Here is an 11,677-nt window from a genome sequence, read left to right on the forward strand (position 1 = left end):
GATATGTAGTAACGTGTGAACAACTTTGTTATCTTGGAAATCTTTTTTCAAATATATGTAAGGATTCATAAGGGATATAAGCTTATGACAGAAATGACATATACTCCATTATTCAAGCAATCTTTGGAGTAAAGTTTCGTACGCATGGAGCTCAACACATTTTCTGCGAAGCGAAACGGATGGAACATCAACGCAGCCAGTAACTTAGCATGCGCAAAGAAATGAAACGGACGGAGCAGTAACATGGCCAGTAACTTACGCATGCGCAAAGCGTAGTGACTATACCCTCCTTTAGATTATTGGTCTCCAATTGTTTGTGCGCTTGCATTTCAATAGTTTGTTAAATTTTAAACATTGATGACTTTCCCTTAATTTGTTGAGACTTTCTTGGGTACATTCTTGAAATCCCACAAATATTGAAAGCTACTTTTATTTACAAGAGAACTCACCCGGAAAGATAGTTTTCTCAGGTGGGCCCTCGAAAAGCTAGATCACATAATACAAACTAATTTGAGAACAGGTGCAGCACTCGGAATCTGGATGATATGCACACGACTTGAGGTATATGTTTGTAGTTACGTCGAGTAGTCCTCCATGAAGGTTGATCAATTGTTTTTTTAAAAGATGACAACCAGAGGCGAGATTTCTCTTCGGGATATTGCTCATAAGATAACATTCTTTCAAAGCCTTGCATGTTTCATTTGTCTGAAACATTTGTTGTTGAAAACATTAGATGTAAATATCGCCAAATTATGCAATATCTGATTTTTGAGCTTCATTCGCGAATTGCCCCTAGTATAGGCAGGCCTACAGAACATGAACATGATAAAGAAACCGTTGCGTAGATTAGAATTTCAATTAAAAAGATAACTAAAGAGAAGATCAAAGGGCTCTTGAAATCAGCTTATTCATGTTATGGCTTAAGTTTGTATTGATTTCTTGGACTTGTTGATTATAGGTACGGTTGACTACGGTTTATGTGAACTTTCAAGAATTATGGAATAAATTTTCTTTTATTTTTTGGTAGTTGTGTGATAACAAAACTTGTGTATTCGTCGTGATGGGAATTAGAAAAAAAAAAGTGTGGGCTGGAGGTGGGATGGGCAGGGGTCATTAGGCAGACAGTGTCCTTTTTGTCGGTGTGTGTGGGTGTGTTTGTGGGGCGGAGGGTGGGCTGGGTGGGTATAATCAGGCATCAAATGTTGCTCTAGAAGCAAAATATTAATAACCCTCATCTTTCACGATCATTTGCACTATTGTGAAATATTCCTTGCCCGTTTCATGACATCTTTTGTTTTAAACAAAGCGGCCCCAATCATTCTTAATAGTATTTCAAGCCTTCATGTAGTCTGATTTTCACATATTGATATTTGCGTAGTCACCGAACAAATGAGAAATAAAACCACCAGGAAAGTAAATAAATGACCAGCCACGAAAGCAACACTTCGCTTTTCCCTATCAAAATCGCCAGTTCCTCATGTAAGCCAATAACAATATAAGGAACACATGTGAAAATCAGTGCGTGTACACTCGTGAAAAGTTTTGGTCTTGGTCCGCATTTTGGTCAACAAAATGAATACATATCGGTTAAAAAGATGAAACGTATGGACCAAGTGCAAAGCTGTCAACTGTTTCTCGAATATTGCGCGTTTAAAATAGAGAATAATACATGGGCGCGCGTGGATATGGAATTTCCCTTCGAGTGTTGCAGAGCGCAGCGAACGAGTGAGATGTCGAGTTGAACACGAGAAGAGAAATTCCATATCTTCAAGCAACCATGTATTATTTTGTTATCATATAAACACAATAGCCCTTTACTGGGAAGAAAAGTCGATTCCATTAATGAATGACAATAAATGAGTCGACAATCCTCGAATAACAATCGTAGAGCGCGTTGGTGTTGACTCTTAAGATGGAAAAATGCGTTGAATCATGACTACAAAAACAAAAATGGTCGTAATTTTCAATTTACAAAATTCTCATTTATTGACTTTGTCCTTACTGATAGATGAAGGTCTTCAGGTAAACGGCCAAGATCGGCCAGAAGCAAATCTTCCTGTTGTCGATTTTCATTCTCAGCCGAAAGAAATGCTAACACCAAAGCCACGGAATACACAAATTTCGGTTTTTCTTTTAATATATTGGTTTCATTCCCCTTCTAGGAAAGTTTGAACCTTACCGTCTATCAACGATACGGATTTTTTATTGTTTTAGACGCCATAATTTGAGAAAGCTCCGACAAACAACTCGTATTGAGAATCATGAAGGCTTGGCCGTTCATTCATCAACCTGACCAGATGGCGCCAAAGGCAAGTGACGTGTAAGCAGCTGATTGGTTATATCAACACACGTGAAAAAATACGATATTTTTTCACGCATGTTGTAACGGCTTTTCTCCGGGCCAGACAACCTTATACAACACCGGAGTTTATGTGATAAATATTCAATTTACATCTGCAACCACTTTTATTAATTTGGTAAATTCTGTACAGACATCACACCAACCAACTCGCGCGCAAAGTGAGAAGACTGCGTGAAAGCTTGAAATTATATTAAGAACGATTATGATAAAGAAACAGGCCAGGAATATTCCACAATAGTGCAAATAATAGTGAAAGATGGTCGCGGAAAAGCATTGCGTGACGCTCGGTTAGTTGTAAGATGAAATGTTATCACGTATCAGACGAAAAAACAGTATAAATTCTCAGTCTGCATTTTCTACCCAGTCTGCAGTCTGCATTTTGAGCCTAGTCTGCATTTTGTACCCGGTCTGCAGTCTGCAGTCTGCATTTTGTACTGACCAGATTGGTATCGCTGGTTATGTTCGAGCGAGCCTGAAGTCCGGACCGAAATATCGGAGCTCTAAAAAAAAATTTAGTGAGACTGTATGTTGAAGAGCTCCCGAGGACAAGCACAATGATAGAACAATGATTACTTTATACCAACTGAGGACGAACGCAGATGCGTGGCTTACCAATATTGCTGCCCCTGATGCTCCTGTGCGTGATCACAGCATGTGTTAAAGTGAACCCACTACGGGCTACTCAGGTGTGAACATTTCGGCTTCTTGACTCGAATTGCATTTTGAGAAGTTCGGAAATGTGATTTAAGGTTGTCATTTTTATTAAACCATACAAACATTTTATTTCTTCCCACCTGAGTTTCTGGGGGGGGGGGGGGGGTAGCATGCGAGACTACTTCCGTTCACGGTCCACAATGCAACTTCCGTCTACGGAATACAATTTCCGTCCACGTTAGATAACTTCCGTCCACGGTCGACAACATCCGTCAACATCTGCTTCACCACAGTACCTCATTCATTGCTTTCAGCAAAGCTGATAATAACCCTCGAAGTTTGTTACATAACAACAGAATAAACAAGGAATACGAGGAAGAAAAGGCTTACCCCAAGTACGGCCCCTAAGAGAACTATTTGCCGTTCATATGAGTCAATTGATAATAGATTCAGTGCGGAAGACGATAGGTACAAGTTGTATACATCTTCATCTCCTTAAAGAAAGAAGTGTTAAATTGAGATGTGTTTTCTTGACTGAGAACTCGACATGAAATTGAACTAAAAAACGAGCCTGAAAAGAACCAAAAGTGTAAAAAGTAGCAATTTCCAAGAATTCCGGTACGAGATTAACTTTTTCCAGATCAAATTACTCTCTTACTCATCAAGCAGATATCTTAATTAAAATATATCTTACCGCGAGATAATTAAAATACCTCACGCCGAGTTTTAATCACCGTAGAATTGTACATCCGCTTTCATGTCGAACTCGCGATTGGCTAATATGCCTCAATCACTAACAGCTTAGTACAAACTTTTGTAGATTTAAATGGAATAGTTTCTCTCAGAAAGAAAAGGTAACAATTACTCTACTTACAAAGTAAAAGCGTCATTGAAATAGGAAATTATCAACTGCTTACAATATTTTTGTCAACTGAGTGGTTTTTGCCAATATGTTATTTCCATTCATATTCCCAACACCAAAGTAATGAAGCTCTTATACTGCTTCTAAATAAGATGTAATAAGCTTAATGTTCCTTTGCCGCGCACAAACTATTACAAAAATATCTTTAGCTATAGTGGCACCACTCTTTGGATTAGACTTCCTCGTGACATAAGACAAGCAGAGTCCCTTGGGTTATTTAAGCGTTTAATTAAAGAAGTACGTTCAGGCACGGCTTTCTTGGAAAGCAGCTTTAGTTAGGTTTGTGCTTTAAGTATAGTTTTTATCGTATCTTATCCATTTAATGCATGTTTATATGTTTGAATGTTTTTATGGCTGATGAATTGTCCGTGGGTAAGTAAAGATTATCTACCTACCTATGTGCCTCAATTTTATCGCTTTACAAAAGATAAAATAAGTACGTTTGGCTCTTTTGTTAAAGTTGTACTTTAAATACGTCCCATCTCCTGTTCTAAAACTTTCTTCATGCCCATTGACAATGGCAGGTCCGACTTGACTTCTTCCCACATTTCCTTAAGGACCATGACAGTGTTGATTTCCTGTCTTCTCAGGTGGTCAAGTACAGAATTTACTTTCCCCTGTTCGGTCCAGTGGTGCTGTTGCATGAGACGGGCAAAGAACCTCTCAACACTGTCCACTCCACTTTTTGGTTCTGAGGAATGATTGCAACTAGCTATCTTATTATTTTCTTCCTTAATATATTCAGTTGGATAGGGTAGGCTGGAAATAACAGTAGACAACCATTGGCGTATTTTCATTTGGCACACTAGGCAATGAAATTTTATGCATTTCAAATACATATCTTCCATTGAAATTAGTGTGTGCTTATTAAACCTCTATGCAAAACCCAACAATGATAGGAGAGAGAGTAAGTGAAAGCAATGATTGTTGTTTTAGTCATTGTTGTCGGTTTTCACTTTACCTCTTCAATGTGATTGCTTGTTTGTTTAATGGTTGATCCCATCCTAAGAACGTATAACAACCCATTACATGTCTCTTTCAACGGGAAACAGATAGGTTTGTTTCACCTTGGTGTGATTGAGACGCTGTTTTCAAACATTGCTCGCCCAGTTACAAATTTAATTGACGCGGGAATGGTCTCATGAAGATATATTTTCGCATTGTGAAAGGAAACATGGAAGCCATTTTCTTCATGAATGCTGGATATAACTGTTTACTTTTTATCAGGGGGTTCAGTAACGAACTCTGAAATCCTGCAATCTGATTGGTTCACCAGCCTAGGTCGGTCTTCATTGGGATAAACTGTGGCCGAGGTCTTGAGGCCTTGGGCGGTGCTTAAGACAGAGGGCACAGTTTTTCCCGATACAGACCTCCTGGCTACTGTAGGCATTAGTTTAGTACCTGAGGCCATTATTTCCCTTTCTATCTGATTTTTCTCTTTCTGCTTGTGTACTCGTATGAAGCTTTCAGCAGAAATTAAAGCAGACTCCAAAATGTCAAGGGCGCTTCTTTCTACTGCAAGACTCCTGCAGTTATTTTCTTTTGTATAGTTAGAAATGAGGTGAGTTCTTCCTCCTGGACCGCCAGTTACCCCAGCTGCCAAGTAACACGCATCTCTTTGGTCCTCTTCAGTTTTCAGTTTGTCCAGACACGTGATTACGGTTACAGGAGCGTGACCTGGTATGGATGAAATGAGGTGTGATGCATCTATGTCACGTGCAAAATAGCAAATTAATCAAAGTTCCTACCCTGTTTGTCTCAGAAGTACCCTCAATCTTTGGTCGTAGCATGACAGACTAACTAGGTGAGCGAAAATGCAAGCAAATTATTGAAACATTTTACTTTCGCTATTACCTTTTCAAAAAGGTGCCCAAATTAATAACACCAAAATGACATACTTGCAAAAACAATTTTACCAATACACAATTTTTGTCCAAACATTTCTTGGTGGCAAGCACTAAGTGCGTTGTTTGTCTGAATTTGTAAATACATGCACTTCACTATAAATTTGCACAAAACTACTGGTAGATAATGACTGAGTCAGCGGAGAAGGCTGACAGATTGCTTTGTTTTGTTTTTAATTATTACTATTTTTTGGACAAAACCATGCACAACGCGAGGGGGCACCTCACATATATTGCAGTTGCAATTGCACAGTTTCTACCGGTAATTTTTCCTCAGTCCTCTCCGACAAGACACTTCTACTTAACATGATAATTGCCATAAAGTTACGTAATGAATTATTATTAAAATTTTGCTTTCATAATCTGATTATATGATTGTATTGAGCTCCTACCATTTCTTTGAAAGTGAGCCCGGATTTTCCTAAGCGGCTCAGTGTAAATGCCTTTTTCCAGTCGACGGTCGTTTCCTTTTACGACAAAAATTACAGCGTGTACGCATTTAGAGAGCGGAGAAGTCTTCTTTGTTGTCTTCATCGGGTCCTGCCCTCCATCGCTAGAGCGATTTTCAGATTTTTCGTGTTCTCTCTCAATTTCCTCTCCAGGGCGAATTCTGTTCACAAATGAATCAACACAGGATTTAATTTTCGGAAACTTGCACATATAACTTTTGCAACCTAAGGGCCCTTACGAAACTTCCCTTCGAGGCTGCAATAGCGCAGGTTGTTTGGCAATTCCATGAATGAGAATCGGAGATTAAAAAAAAAATGTAGTTGATCATGCAGCATTCAAACTGAAAAAATTTCCAGTATGTGCATATAACCGCATTTGCATTGAGTTTTTCACAGACAGAAAGAGGGGTTGATATTTCAGAGGAAAGGGGGTCAAGATTTAGTTGCTTATGTACTGTTTCCACAGCTGTTTCGTTTAAGCCCGAATTTAGATTTAGTTGAGCAATGTTTGGCCAAACCGCGCACCAAATATATTGACTGTTTATTCTTTTCCATCGTCATGATCATTCATTCCAAAGCATTGCGTGATAAATAATGGTAATAGGACTGAATGGAGTCCAATTCGGTCTGTAATCAAACGAGTGATCAACAAAATCGGACGACCGTGAAGCGGGAGTCCGATTCGTTAATCACGAGTATGATTACTGACAGAATTGCACGACACGAAGTCCTGTTACCGATTAATCATAACCAGTACAATCTTCGAAAAAAAAATACATCTAGAGCAAATATCTCCAATAGAAACAATATCTCAAGGTAAATATTTTTCCATTGTGGAAATTCCCCAGTTTTTCCCCAGGATAAGTACTTGTTGCTATGGTTATTGTGATCAATTCTGTGATTGGTGGATTTAGCTGAGTGGACTAAGTATGATTGGCTCTTTCAGCTGTCCGATTACAGGTGTCCGCTTATAGTTAAGTATCCGATTATACTGTCCGATTACAACTCTACAAAATGGTTAGTGAAAAATTAAGCAGTCAGTGCACCAATCATATTTGGGGAAATTGTAATGGGTAGGATTTTAATGGTTTGCAGTGTTGATGTCTCATGTTTTAACAATAGCCTACATCTCGGATATTTGTCTGCGGAGGTTCAGTGTTCGATCCGAGATGTAAGCAGTTTTCGGAGAGCGAAGCTCAGTTAGGAACATATGATGTTCACGGAAGTACAAGCGTGACCTTGCTTCTTTAACAACAGCATAACGCTTTCCATCTTGAATGAAATTTCAAAAGAAGACTTATATTATCGGTTGGTATTTTCCCCTTGTAGCTGGGGCAAATTCGGTCGTGGAACGCGCTTAGACCAACCGCGTGCGGACTAAAGTATTTGACATATCTTATATAAATGTTATGCTTTGTCTTCGATTTTCATCGGAGCCAAGATTTTCACACGTTTCCCCGCTGCAGGATTATAAAATTACGTTTATTTACCTTCCTGTCAGGATGTCCAGGCATTCATCCACAAGCTTTTCGTCCTGAGCGAAAAATCCCCTCGTGTCTAGCATCCGAATATATTTTTGCACGTAATATTCATGGAGCAGAATAGTACCTTCTCCTCCAAGTCCATGTTCGAAAGCGCTTTGAGTTTCTCCGATGGCTCGCTGTAGTGTTCCTGGTAAAAATTTTGATAAGAAGATGGAATTGGGGATGAATACGTACAGATAATAATTACTATAATTCGCATCCAACTCTGTGAGCTCTACTTGAAAGCAAATAAACAAACCAAAATCAAAATAAGACAAAAGCATTGAAAATTGACACAAAAAAGTAATGTTGTAACGCATCACAAAGTCAGCTGAGTTAAAACTTCCAACGCTGTAAGTTTTACTATGAAGTGAAGTGTAAGACATCCAGTTTACTTTTAATTAACAATAACAGTTAACTGAAAGGCCTGAAAATCCTGGTCAAGAACCTGCTGGACGTATCGCAACATGAAAGATGAAACAAAGCACTTCTCATTCTGCCTAAATAAACTTTATTCTTACCTATGAAACTGGTCTTTCCGGAACCTGCTGGCCCGATTAAGGCAATGCGGATTAATTCAATGTCGTCTACCTGCAAATCAAGGAAGGCTTCTTTCCTGATAAGTGGGCGACATTGAAAGTCGTAATTCATCAGTGTTTCTTTTAATTTGAGCATTTTTTCCTCTTCCTTTAGTTCTCTCGCTAACCTCTCTGTTCGCGTCGTTGGACATCCAAATTCTCTCTTTGTTCTTCGTCTTCAATTCTAGTAATTTCTTCGGCGTCACGCAACGCTTGCAAACGCAGTCTCTCTAACTCATCTTGCAACATTTTCATTTTCCTCTCGTGCTCCTCTTGGGCTCTGAGCCGACCTTGTTCGCGCACTTTCGGATCCACGCTGTCTGTTCCTGAGTATTCCTTATTGAAGTAAAACAAAATAAGTAAATATGCATACTTGTTAGGATCTCTAAATATGTGAAAATTGTCAACGAAAACAGGTTAGTGTTCCTGGGCAATCTCCTTGCTAAGATAATACTACCGCATCTATTTGTTCTGGGAAGATATTGGGAAGGATACGTCAGTATCAAATTAAAATTGACTTGTTCTAGACTTGTGTATTACTGAAGACTTTTGTGAATGAGAGAGAGGCTTACTTTGTTGATGTGTTATCAAACTTGAATTAAAATCCCTGTTCCGGTGACAAGTTGTATCTGTTCGCTTCAAGGGGCTGTTTTCATGAGCGGCGGCAATTACCATCTCAGAAGAAAGGAAACCAATCGATTTTTTGATCCAATTTTTGATAGTATAGCACATTGACAGAGGTATTTTTTCTTAGAAAGTTCACGGAAGTCGCCTTTAATATGTCTTGAGGTAGCGACAATAGAAAATTCATTGTGGCCATGGAATAACGATAATGTCTTGCGATTGATGTTGAAGTTTTTGGATTCATCATCTTTGTAACCGTACTCCTCAGCTGATGTTTTGTTAAGGGAAACAAGGCGAACTTCAACATCAATTGAATGTTTATTCGAAGCGCCGCAAGGAATTCGAAAGTAATTGGAATTGGCGCATTGCCTGCTTCCATGGCAATTCCCATGCATCATTACTAAAGTTAAGTCTTTAGAATCAAATTTACATATACTCACAATTTTTGACTCTTCACTTCCCATTTTGAAACAGGAGACGATTTTGCAACACTCTTTCTCTTCTAAACTGACTGCAGGATACAACGCTTTACGCTTTTCGTGGGACTTTGATTCTAGGAAATGACGTAGTTGACCCCAGATCTCCGGCCGTTCGTTTCTAGTTTAGCTCAGATTGCTTTGTTGTACATAACGTAGATAGTGAATAAGACATTTAAAGATCATTTCCCTAACTAAGGAGAAAATTATCTGCATTTGCCGACGTCGGCGACACTAGAAGGTTATCAGCGAAGTTTGCAATCTCAGCTAAATATTCGCTTCAGACCTTCTTTAGTGCTTCAATGTCGGGAAAACTGTAGTAAGATTTATGGTAGAACTCGATCCTCGGGAAATCGACAGGTCCGCTGATGATTTTTCAAAAAAAAAATTATCCAAATCAGTTCATCGATCATATAGTACAATTCACTAGCTTCAATTTATTTGGTGGCCGTGAATTTATGATAAGCATCGTCTGAAATGATGAGATAGTACGCTATTACGTTAAGACTAAGGACTTATTTCTCAGAAATAGTTTCCTCCCTGTCTGGAAGTTTGACGTTTCAATGACTTTCCACTGGCTGGCATTTCTTTCTAAAAGTACCTTAATAAATAAATAAGTATCGGCTAGAGATAAATCACACGGAATAAACAAAGTTAATTGTCGCCACCGTCTTGTGAGCGGAAGAGAGCCTTCTTAAGGAAACCAAGCCGCTCGGTGTCACGCACCTCCTGTCTGTTTGCGTGACGTTCTGTTTACCGGCATGTATTTTTCTCAGAAACAACGTTATTCCGGTTTCACAGAAAATAGCTGTTAAACATGGATAGACAGAGCGAAATAGAGCGATGTCGCAAACGACGATAGGTTGTCGCAAACGTGTCCTACTTTTTAACTGCGACCAAACGTACAGTTTTTACCCGGTGGAGAAACTGCCTCGACATGTAGGCGGTATTAGATAAGAACTCAACCTAGACATGGCTAAGACGTATATTTTTGTTTGGCGAGAATAGGTTCAACATCCGACGAGGAATTGCGATTTCCTTGCATTCAGCAAGCTAGTACATAATTGAGCTACGAGACGGCTTACTCATATCGTCGACCGAATCATAAATCAGGTAAATCGTTAGTAGGCTAAATGCTCGCTCTATGCAGTTAAAATCATCGGTGCATACAATATGAGTATGATCAATTTTGAATGAAAAGCATCTCTAAAGTCTACCGTAACATGATCTACATAAAGGGTCATCAAGAAAACTACGTAAATAAAGACTACTGTGTACGAGCATGGTCATTTTCAAACGTTTGAGACCAAATCTTCAAATTATAGCTGGGTAAAGTAGACTGTAGATTTTTTGTATAGTGTAAGGATGTTCTATTAAACATGGGTTTTAAGGAATACATTTACGTAATATAAATTATGTCTTGTGCTTTTGATAATAAGTGCTCAAAGCTGTTTGCATGGCGGCTAATCGAAGATCAGTTTCATTGTTTGACATCTGTAGCTTGGTTCATTTCCTGCCTCATCTGTCATTTTAGATTATCTGATGTTATTCGTTATATTTTGTTTCCTTCAATTGGGGGGAAGATGTCTCGTGCCGCGTATAATCTCGGTAAAACAATAAAAGCACCACATAGTCTGGCAGATATGTTTTTGTATTTGGAGAAAATGCACACTGTAAAGGACAACATTATGTTGGAATGCGTTTGTGTGCTTGAATATATCATAACATGAAAGGAATAAGTAACCCTAGTGACTTAGAACAAGTAATACATGTTGGAAATGAACGTTACAGTAGCTTGTCACAACTAGCGAGACAATCGTATTTACTACTAACTGAATTGCCAACAATGCTCTCATATCAGAAGATAATTACCAACTGGAATACAGTGAAAGCTATAGTGGTAGAGTCCATTGCGAGGTCACCATTGAGGACATTTAAGGGATATGAGTACTGTGTAGGCTTTAAAAGAGCTTTTGAGTCATTGAAATCAGAGAAATACAGATCATTTATTTTGGCAACAATTGCTTTTGTTTACTCCCCTAATAATGAACATTTTAAAGTGTTTGACACTCATGCTAGAGATATTTATGGTAAGAGTCATTCTCAAGGAACTTGTGTACTGTTAGACATATCATCTAAGCACTACGTAGTACAATACTTTCAAAATTTATATGGAATGACTGAA

General features: G+C 38.7%; 1 pseudogene across 1 annotated transcript; it reads right to left on the minus strand.

The window, feature by feature from the left end:
* Nucleotides 1-3,100: 3,100 nt before the first annotated feature.
* LOC149044437 (uncharacterized) lies at nucleotides 3,101-9,593 on the minus strand (annotated as a pseudogene). The gene is made up of 6 exons (XR_016187339.1): nucleotides 9,457-9,593; nucleotides 8,336-8,728; nucleotides 7,782-7,962; nucleotides 6,235-6,452; nucleotides 5,340-5,615; nucleotides 3,101-4,629 (listed from the first exon to the last, which is right to left on the minus strand). The product of XR_016187339.1 is annotated as an uncharacterized LOC149044437 (transcript).
* Nucleotides 9,594-11,677: the final 2,084 nt, after the last annotated feature.

This window comes from Pocillopora damicornis, chromosome 6 (assembly GCF_964200805.1).
Source record: "Pocillopora damicornis chromosome 6, jaPocDami1.2, whole genome shotgun sequence".
Taxonomy (NCBI): Eukaryota; Metazoa; Cnidaria; class Anthozoa; order Scleractinia; family Pocilloporidae; genus Pocillopora; species Pocillopora damicornis.